This window comes from Molothrus aeneus, chromosome 13, assembly GCF_037042795.1.
Source record: "Molothrus aeneus isolate 106 chromosome 13, BPBGC_Maene_1.0, whole genome shotgun sequence".
Taxonomy (NCBI): Eukaryota; Metazoa; Chordata; class Aves; order Passeriformes; family Icteridae; genus Molothrus; species Molothrus aeneus.
In genome coordinates this window covers 12,821,067-12,830,769 of record NC_089658.1, presented here as the reverse complement: position 1 = coordinate 12,830,769, position 9,703 = coordinate 12,821,067, and positions in this window count along the sequence as shown.

Sequence of the window (9,703 nt, the reverse complement as noted above, 5' to 3'; positions counted from 1 at the left end):
TTAGATCTCAGCATTTTTACTAACCGTCCGGTTCCAATTATCTTCGTGCCTTTGGGGACAGGGAGGGGGGTGGGTTTGCAAAGGGCAGGGGGTTAAGTTAAATAATAAAGATGATTATTTTTTCCTGATTTTATCCACGAACAATGTAATTATTTCTGTTATTTAATCTCCAGGGTGAACAGCACCTTTTGGGGTTTTATTTTATTTTATTTTTTTTTCCAGAATCCTTTTACTGCTGCAGCACGTCAGGACGGGTGGGGAGGGCCGGGGGGCTGTGGTGGAAGGAGCTGTGGGAGGAGGGAGGCAGGGGGATGCTGAGACCCAGGTGCTGGGGGCTGTGGCCCCTCTCTGCTTCCCCACTGCCCCCTCTGCAGCACAGCACTCGTCCTGGCACAACGTGCTCTTTCCAGGGGACCGTGCGGGGCACCAGCGTTCCCTGCACCTATTTATATTTTTGAACATATCCTATTTTGAAAGAATGGTAAATAATAAAGAAAGCTAAATTGGAACGGGCACTTGGTCAGTGTTGGTTTTTTTTTTATAAGGAGGAGGGATGTCTGGTGGGCTGGGAAGAGAGGGGTCTCCCATGGCAAGGCAAAGAAGGAAGGAAGGAGAACCCAAAGAGGGTGCTCCAAGCTACACAGGAATGGCTCAGCCCCAGGCAGCACCTAAGGGACCATGGAGGTGGGAAGGGTGTCCCAAGCCCTCCCTGAAGAAGGACCCTGGAGTAGGATACTGCCCTCCCTGCTCAGCTCTCAGTTTGGGAGGGGGTTAACTCACATGCCTAAAACCCATCTAAAACCCATGACCAGTAGGAACTGCTTCACCTTGCAGCTTTCAGTCCTGACACCCAGGGGGTTAATTAACACTCACCAATGAGGGAACACGAGGCACTTGCAGGAGCTGAGCTGAGCCAGCACCAATGAGACAATGCTCAGCCAAGGATGAGACAGCCAGGGACCCCCAAATACTTTCTCCACAGCAAACCTTTCTCTTGTGTTGGGACAGAGATGGGGACACAACCATGTCACTCCAGGGCTTTCTCCACCATTTTATTAGAAGATGTCCAGAAAAACACATCTTTTCATAGCCAATGCTCAGAGAAGAAGGCACCAGACTTCAAATGGAGTTCAGGCAAGGGGCACATAGAGATAAGGCACTTGTGCTCCAGCAGGGACAGGCACAATGGCATCCTTCAGCAGGACATGGATGGGGCTGGAAGAGGGGCCAGGATGCAATGGAGATACCTGCTCTTTGCCCTGGTCAAATCCAGCCTTGCCTCTCTCCCTCATGGCCTTGACTCATGAACTGGGAGGCAGGACCAGCCTGGAAGGGCAGGTGGGTGTCAGTGACAACCTGGCACTGCAGGAAGGGGCCACCACCCATGGGGTGGCACGGCCAAGTGGGGTGGCAGCAGTGGCCCATGGGGATCATCCTTGCACACATCCCACGACAGGGACTGTCCCACGCTGCCCAGCTGGCAGCCACCCCAAGCAGCTGCAAGTGCCAGCTGTTGAGCAAGATGTGGAAAATATAAAGGAAACAAAACAAAACAAAACAAAAAGAAACCTCCCCCCACCCCACCTCCCCCCAGCAGAATTGGCTACTTGTGAGCATTCCCGGAGCCGGCAGAGGGGGCCCGGCACCCGGCAAGCCTCCGGCAGACCCCTTCCCAGACCAGGGTGGGGTCTGACATCCGTGCCCTTAGACAAGGCTCACGAGTGCCTGCAAACATACCCCAGGCCAGGGGGCCGTGGGAGAGCAGATGCTCAAGCCGGAAGGGTCCAATACCGGGTACAGTGGTGCTCTGCAGGCTCTGAGCGTGAAACCAGCTGCTCCCACCGCAGCTTGCTCAATCCCAGGCTCTCCCCTGCAGCCGGTGCCTCTGCTCACCGTGGGGTGCAGCCGCACTTTGCCACCACGCACTGTGGCCGGCAGCGCCGGTGCCCGGGGGCGCAGGGTGCCGGCGCAGCCCCGGGAGCTGACGCGGCAGCGGCGGCGCTGCTGGCCCCGGAGCCTGGGGACACCGCGGGGACACGTGCTGCCCACGCGACACACGGTGGGCTCGAGGCTCGGCAGCTTCACGCCTCGCTGTGCAGGGCACCAGCCCCGCTCCCCCTGCACCCCAGTGCCGGGTGACCCCCCCGGAACCCAGCGCTGCAGTGATGTGCAGCGCGCCCCACGTTCTCAGCTGTGAGCATCGTGCTGCAGCACCCAGCACGGCGATGCCTGGCACCCACAGCAGTGATGCCCGGCTCCCTCCATGGCAATGCCAGCCCCCCCTGCCCTTCGCGGCAAGCAGGGTGCCCATCGCCCCGCGGTGCCAGCCCTCCCCAGTCCCGGCACTGGGGCCAAGCCCTACTCACGCTGGTTGCGGGCAGGCTGCGGGCAGGCGTGCAGGCAGGCTGCAGGCTGATGCACTGTGTTTAGGGCTCTTGCAAGGCTGAGAGGAAGCAGCTCCAGGGCCTGCCTCTTAAAGGGAAACACACGCCTTTCCCAACCCCCTGCTCGCAGCCCGGAGCTGGGGTGGGTGCCCCCGGCCCCCGCCTGCCCACCATGCCTGGGTGATGGCCTCACCGTGCGTCCTCACACTGCCCACATGGTGCCCACACACCTTCTCTGTGGTGTGCCAGCTGCCTGCACTACCCCCGACGTGGAAGGGGCAGCAATGGGGACAAATGTTCTCTGTTGGGGCTAGTGGGATCCTGTGGTGTCCCAAGCAAAGCCCTGGTGAAGCCACATAGAGGTAAGACAATGCTTATACCACTGGTTTCAAGCACTGCCTGAATAAAACATCTCCTTAGGGGAAGAATACTCCAGATAGAAGGATCAAGACTGTTTTTGTGTTCTGACCTTAGCCTGAGAATTGTACAGGGGAGAAGGGGAATTACCATTTCCATCAGTAAACTTTATTTGATTCATTCCAATACTGGACATGCTAGCTGGGTTATAAGTAAATGCTTGAATTGTGAGAATAATTAGTATTGTAGTTCATAACATTTATGCTCTTATTGCAAAAAGTGTTAAAGTAATAACTTAGCTTTGTGGATGGGAATTATTAGTGCCTGTTGAATGAGAGGTACCTGAAGAATGTTAAGAGACCACAGTTAAAGGGTGTCCAAAGCAATTTGCCTGGAAATTAGTTAAGAGAAAGTGACAAGGAAATAGAGGGCAAGACCAGATTGGCCTCTGTATTTTGCCACCAAGAAGATCAAATACACCTGCTGTGGGTTGCAACCTCACAGGCATGGGAGGTGGGAGTATAAGCCATACTGGACCTCTGTTATTCCTGCTTCTGGCACTCATTTGTTGTCTTTTCCCTTTCGGGATACCAACAAGATCGTGTCACAAATGCTACAGAAAGCATCACATGGAAAGAAACCAAAGTTCCTCTTTTATTACACTTACCTATGTCAACAGCCACTGTTATAATCCATCCAAATTAAGAACCTGTAGGCAAAACAGAGTAAATTATTGGATTACAAGAAACTTAGGAAAAAGTGGTAATAGATTTGGAATTGAATGTCCAAAAGGAAAGAGATGGATTTGAAGATTCGGTTCAAGATTTGGTAAAAAAACAAATAATAAACGAAAAGGTAAAACCAGCACAGCAATTTAACTCTGTATTGACCCCAAATTATCTATTGAGTTGTACTACAAGTCTCCAAGCAGCTATAGAAACGATAGCAAATGGAACTGCCCAGCATTAGAGTTAATATCAAGTCAGCTAAGCCAAACAAAACCTGTAGTGTATCAGAATAGGTTGGCTTTAGACTATTTATTGGCCAGCGAAGGGGGTGTTTATGGAACGTTTAATATATCAGATTGTTGAAAATTCATGACCACAGAAAAGTCATTCTAGAAAAAGCAAAAGAAATCAAAGAAGAAAAAAATATATATGCATATAATAACCCAGATACCGGTCCAAAAATTAGAAAACAATGTTAAACCCTAGCTGGTAGGGTAATGTATTAGAAGAAATTAAGATCTTTCATTTTATACGTTACAACTCTTTTTATATTTCTTCCTTGTGCCGGCGCTGGATCTCTCGGTACCCGGCAGAGGGAAGGATACATGCGAGGCTCTGCAGTTTTCGCTTGCTGTGGTGCCGTGCACAGACACGGTGGCGGCGGAAGCGGCGTGCCAGGGCACAGGGATGCCGGCTGCGGCTGGACAGCGGCAGGCAGCGGCTCGGAACCGGGACCAGGCTGCACCAAAGCTGCGGCCGAAGCAGTGGGGGGGTGGCGGCGGGGCCGTGGGGATAGAACTGCGCATGCGTGCGGCTGATCCCGGAAGCGGCGCTGGGGTTGGATGAGTCGGCTGCGGAAACGGGAACGGAGCCGCGGCTGCGGTCATGGAAGGGATCGCCGGGACGCCCGTGCTTGCAGGATGCGGCGGAGCCGCGCCATCCAGCAGCTCTGAAGCGGGGGGGGGCCGCGGGGGAGAAGGCGCGGCTCGGCCCCACGGGCGGCGGCGGAGCGGCGCCATCCAGCAGCTCTGAAGCGGGGGGGCGGGGGCTGCGGGGGAGAAGGCGCGGCTCCGCCCCACGGGCAGCGGCGGAGCGGCGACATCCAGCAGCTCTGAAGCGGGGGGGGGGGGGGGGGGCGCTGCGGGGGAGAAGGCGCGGCTCGGCCCCACGGGCGGCGGCGGAGCGGCGAAGCGGCGACATCCGGCAGCTCTGAAGCGGGGGGCGGGGGCTGCGGGGGAGAAGGCGCGGCTCGGCCCCACGGGCGGCGGCGGAGCGGCCCCTCGTCAACGGGAGATGATCGCGGGAGGCGGGAGGAGCGGCGTGGAGGCGGCGGGAGGCTGCTGCGGGGGGGGACGGCATGGCGGGCGGGGGGCTGGTCGGCGGCTCGACCGCGGCGTGCAGCCGCTGGGGGCTGGGGCGGCTGCTGGCCCGGCGGGCAGGGGCGGCGCTGACCGGAGCTGGGCTGGAGCGGCAGCAGGCACGGCAGAGGCTGCAGACACCGGTGTAGGCGCCGCGGCGCCGGCACGGGCGGGCTGGGCGGGGTGGGGCGCCCCGGTCCCAGCGCAAGCGGGGCTGTGCCGGGACCGGGGGATTGCGCTGAAACGCCGGCAGGGACAGGGGTAGCCGTGGGGGTTTGTCCCGCGGCGGGGCCCGTGGGCAGCTCGGGGTGTGCGGCGTGCGCCTGGAACGCCAGGGCGGGGGGAGGGCGGGCTCCCGCGGCAACGCGCACAGGGGGCGCTGGGGACGCAGCGCGGCCGCGCCAGGCGTGCTCGGCACTGCAGATCCGGGAGCCGCAGGGAACTGCAAAGACGCAGCAGCGATGGGACTTGAGCCGCCGCCGGCCCCGCTGTATCGGCAAAGGGGACGTGGGGGGCGGCAGGAGCGGCCGCACTGGCAGCGGCGGGGAAGCGGCGGACTGGGGGGCTGGGGCCACGGTGACGCTGATGGGCGGGCCCGTAGAGGCGGAACTGAGGGGCGGGGCCCGCCGTAGCCGGGACGGCAGGGACCGACGGCATGGCAAAGGCGGGGATGGTGGGAGTGGCTGGGGATGGGTGGCGGGACCGCGAGGGCGGCGGGCGGGGCGGCAGGGGGAGGAGGACTGCTGTTACCGGAGCTGTGCGGTCCGACGGGGAGGTGGGGGGCGTGTCCCGTTGGAGACTCGCGGCGGCAAGGGGTGGACTCGCGAGAGGAGCGGGGGTCGGCGGGGCGGCTGCTGCCGGCATCCCCCTTGCAACAAACAGCTCAAGCAGCACCCTGCAAGCTGGGACCAGCTCCGCAGCAGCCATGGCCCAGCAGGAGATGCTATTAAAGCGCTTTAAAAACCTGTGTCCCAAAAGTCTCTGGTAAACACAGCTGAACGGTCAGCATTTGGGAAATTCATTAAAGTCCATTTTATCAGGGTTTTTTAACTCCTGTTGTGGTACTTTAACTTTACGACCGTCGCGCTTTACGGCCGCTTTTACGACAGTCGCGCTTTACGGCACCTTTTACGACAGTCGCGCTTTACGGCACCTTTTACGACAGTCGCGCTTTACGGCCGCTTTTACGACAGTCGCGCTTTACGGCACCTTTTACGACAGTCGCGCTTTACGGCACCTTTTACGACAGTTTTGCTTTACGGCCGCTTTTACGACAGTCGCGCTTTACGGCACCTTTTACGACAGTTTTGCTTTACGGCCGCTTTTACGACAGTCGCGCTTTACGGCACCTTTTACGACAGTCGCGCTTTACGGCACCTTTTACGACAGTCGCGCTTTACGGCCGCTTTTACGACAGTCGCGCTTTACTGCACCTTTTACGACAGTTTTGCTTTACGGCACCTTTTACGACAGTCGCGCTTTACGGCACCTTTTACGACAGTCGCGCTTTACGGCACCTTTTACGACAGTCGCGCTTTACGGCACCTTTTACGACAGTTTTGCTTTACGGCACCTTTTACGACAGTCGCGCTTTACGGCCGCTTTTACGACAGTCGCGCTTTACGGCACCTTTTACGACAGTCGCGCTTTACGGCCGCTTTTACGACAGTTTTGCTTTACGGCACCTTTTACGACAGTCGCGCTTTACGGCCGCTTTTACGACAGTCGCGCTTTACGGCACCTTTTACGACAGTCGCGCTTTACGGCACCTTTTACGACAGTTTTGCTTTACGGCACCTTTTACGACAGTCGCGCTTTACGGCGGCTTTTACGACAGTTTTGCTTTACGGCACCTTTTACGACAGTCGCGCTTTACGGCACCTTTTACGACAGTTTTGCTTTACGGCGCCTTTTACGACAGTCGCGCTTTACGGCACCTTTTACGACAGTCGCGCTTTACGGCCGCTTTTACGACAGTTTTGCTTTACGGCACCTTTTACGACAGTCGCGCTTTACGGCCGCTTTTACGACAGTCGCGCTTTACGGCACCTTTTACGACAGTCGCGCTTTACGGCCGCTTTTACGACAGTCGCGCTTTACGGCACCTTTTACGACAGTCGCGCTTTACGGCACCTTTTACGACAGTTTTGCTTTACGGCACCTTTTACGACAGTTTTGCTTTACGGCACCTTTTACGACAGTCGCGCTTTACGGCGGCTTTTACGACAGTTTTGCTTTACGGCACCTTTTACGACAGTTTTGCTTTACGGCACCTTTTACGACAGTCGCGCTTTACGGCACCTTTTACGACAGTCGCGCTTTACGGCCGCTTTTACGACAGTCGCGCTTTACGGCACCTTTTACGACAGTCGCGCTTTACGGCCCCTTTTACGACAGTCGCGCTTTACGGCACCTTTTACGACAGTTTTGCTTTACGGCCGCTTTTACGACAGTCGCGCTTTACGGCACCTTTTACGACAGTCGCGCTTTACGGCACCTTTTACGACAGTCGCGCTTTACGGCCGCTTTTACGACAGTCGCGCTTTACGGCACCTTTTACGACAGTTTTGCTTTACGGCACCTTTTACGACAGTCGCGCTTTACGGCACCTTTTACGACAGTCGCGCTTTACGGCACCTTTTACGACAGTCGCGCTTTACGGCACCTTTTACGACAGTCGCGCTTTACGGCACCTTTTACGACAGTCGCGCTTTGCGGCCGCTTTTACGACAGTCGCGCTTTACGGCACCTTTTACGACAGTCGCGCTTTACGGCACCTTTTACGACAGTTTTGCTTTACGGCCGCTTTTACGACAGTCGCGCTTTACGGCACCTTTTACGACAGTTTTGCTTTACGGCACCTTTTACGACAGTTTTGCTTTACGGCACCTTTTACGACAGTCGCGCTTTACGGCACCTTTTACGACAGTCGCGCTTTACGGCACCTTTTACGACAGTCGCGCTTTACGGCATGACCTTTTACGGTCCTTTTACAGTACTTTGCAGCACTTTACGGTTTTTATTTTTTCATTTATTAATAATTTTTTTTTAATTTTTCTTTTTTTATAGCTTTTTTTTAATTTTTTTTCATTTCATTTTTATTTTTTTCTATTTTCTATTTTTAGAGCTTTTATATTTTTTAATTTTTTTAATTTTTATTTAATTTTTTAATAATTTTTTTTTAATTTTTCTCTTTTTAAAGCTTTTTATTTTATTTAATTTTTTTTATTAATTTTTATTTTTAATTTTTCTTTTTTTAAAGTTTTTTAGGTTTTTTTATTTTATTTTTTATTTAATTTTTTTATTTTTTTCTATTTTCTATTTTTAGAGCTTTATATTTTTTAATTTTTTTTAATTGTTATTTAATTTTTTAATTTTTTTTTAATTTTTCTCTTTTTAAAGCTTTTTATTTTATTTAATTTTTTTTATTAATTTTTATTTTTAATTTTTCTTTTTTTAAAGTTTTTTAGGTTTTTTTTTAATTTTATTTTTTATTTAATTTTTTTTAATTTTTTCTATTTTCAAAGTTTTTTTTTTATTTAATTTTTATTTTTACTTTTTCTATTTCTAAAGTTTTTTATTTTATTTTTAATTTTTTTTATTTTTAATTTTTCTATTTTTAAAGCTTTTTATTTATTTTTTTTAAAGTTTTTTAATTTTCATTTTTAATTTTTCTTTTATTAATGCTTTTTAGTTTATTTTTTAAATTTTATTTTTTATTTAAATTTTTTTAATTTTTTCTTTTTTTAAAGCTTTTTATTTTATTTTTTAATTTTATTTATTATTTAATTTTTATTTTTAGTTTTACTATTTTTAAAGCTTATTGTTTGATTTTTTTAATTTTTTTAATTTTTTCTATTTTCAAAGGTTTTTATTTTATTTTTTAATATTTTTTTATTTAGTTTTTATTTTTCGTTTTTCTATTTTTAAAGCTTTTTATTTTTTTAATTTAATTGTATTTTTAATTTTGTAATTTTTCAGGCTTTTTTTTCATTTTTTGAATTTTATTTTTTATTTAAATTTTTTTAGTTTTTCTATTTTTAAAGTTTTTTAATTTTTTTATTTTTTTTATTTTTAATTTTTCTATTTTTAAAGCTTTTTATTTTATTTTTTAATTTTATTCATTAATTTTTATTTTTAATTTTTCTTTTTTTAAAGCATTTTATTTTTTTAATTTTATTTTTTATTTAATTTTTATTTGTTATTTAATTTCCATTTTTCTATTTTCTATTTTTAAAGCTTTTTATTTTATGTTTTTAATTTTATTTATTTAATTTTTTTTCTATTTTCCATTTTTAAAGCGTTTTATTTTTTTAATTTTATTTTTTACTTAATTTTTATTTTTTAATTTTACTTTTTATTTCATTTTTATTATTAATTTTTCTATTTTTAAAGCTTTTTGTTTTATTTTTTTTAGTTTTGTTTTTTATTTAATTTTTATTTGTAATTTTTCTTTTTTAAAGCTTTTTATTCTATTTTTTTAATTTTATTTTTTATTTAATTTTTATTTTTAATTTTTCTATTTTTAAAGCTTGTTATTTTTTTAATTTTTTTATTATTTAATTTTTTTATTTTCTACTTTTAAAGCTTCTTATTTTTTTAATTTTATTTTATTTATTTTTTATTTTTAATTTATCTATTTTTAAAGCTTTTTTTTACTTATTATTTAATTTTCATTTCTAATTTTTCTATTTTTAAAGCATTTTATTTTATGTTTTCAATTTTATTTTTTATTTAATTTTTATTTTTAATTTTTCTATTTTTAAATTTTTTTTATTTAATTTTATTTTTAATTTTTTAATTTTTCAAGCTTTTTATTTTATTTTTTTAATTTTATTTTTTATTTTTTTATTTTTAATTTTTTTATTTTAAAACT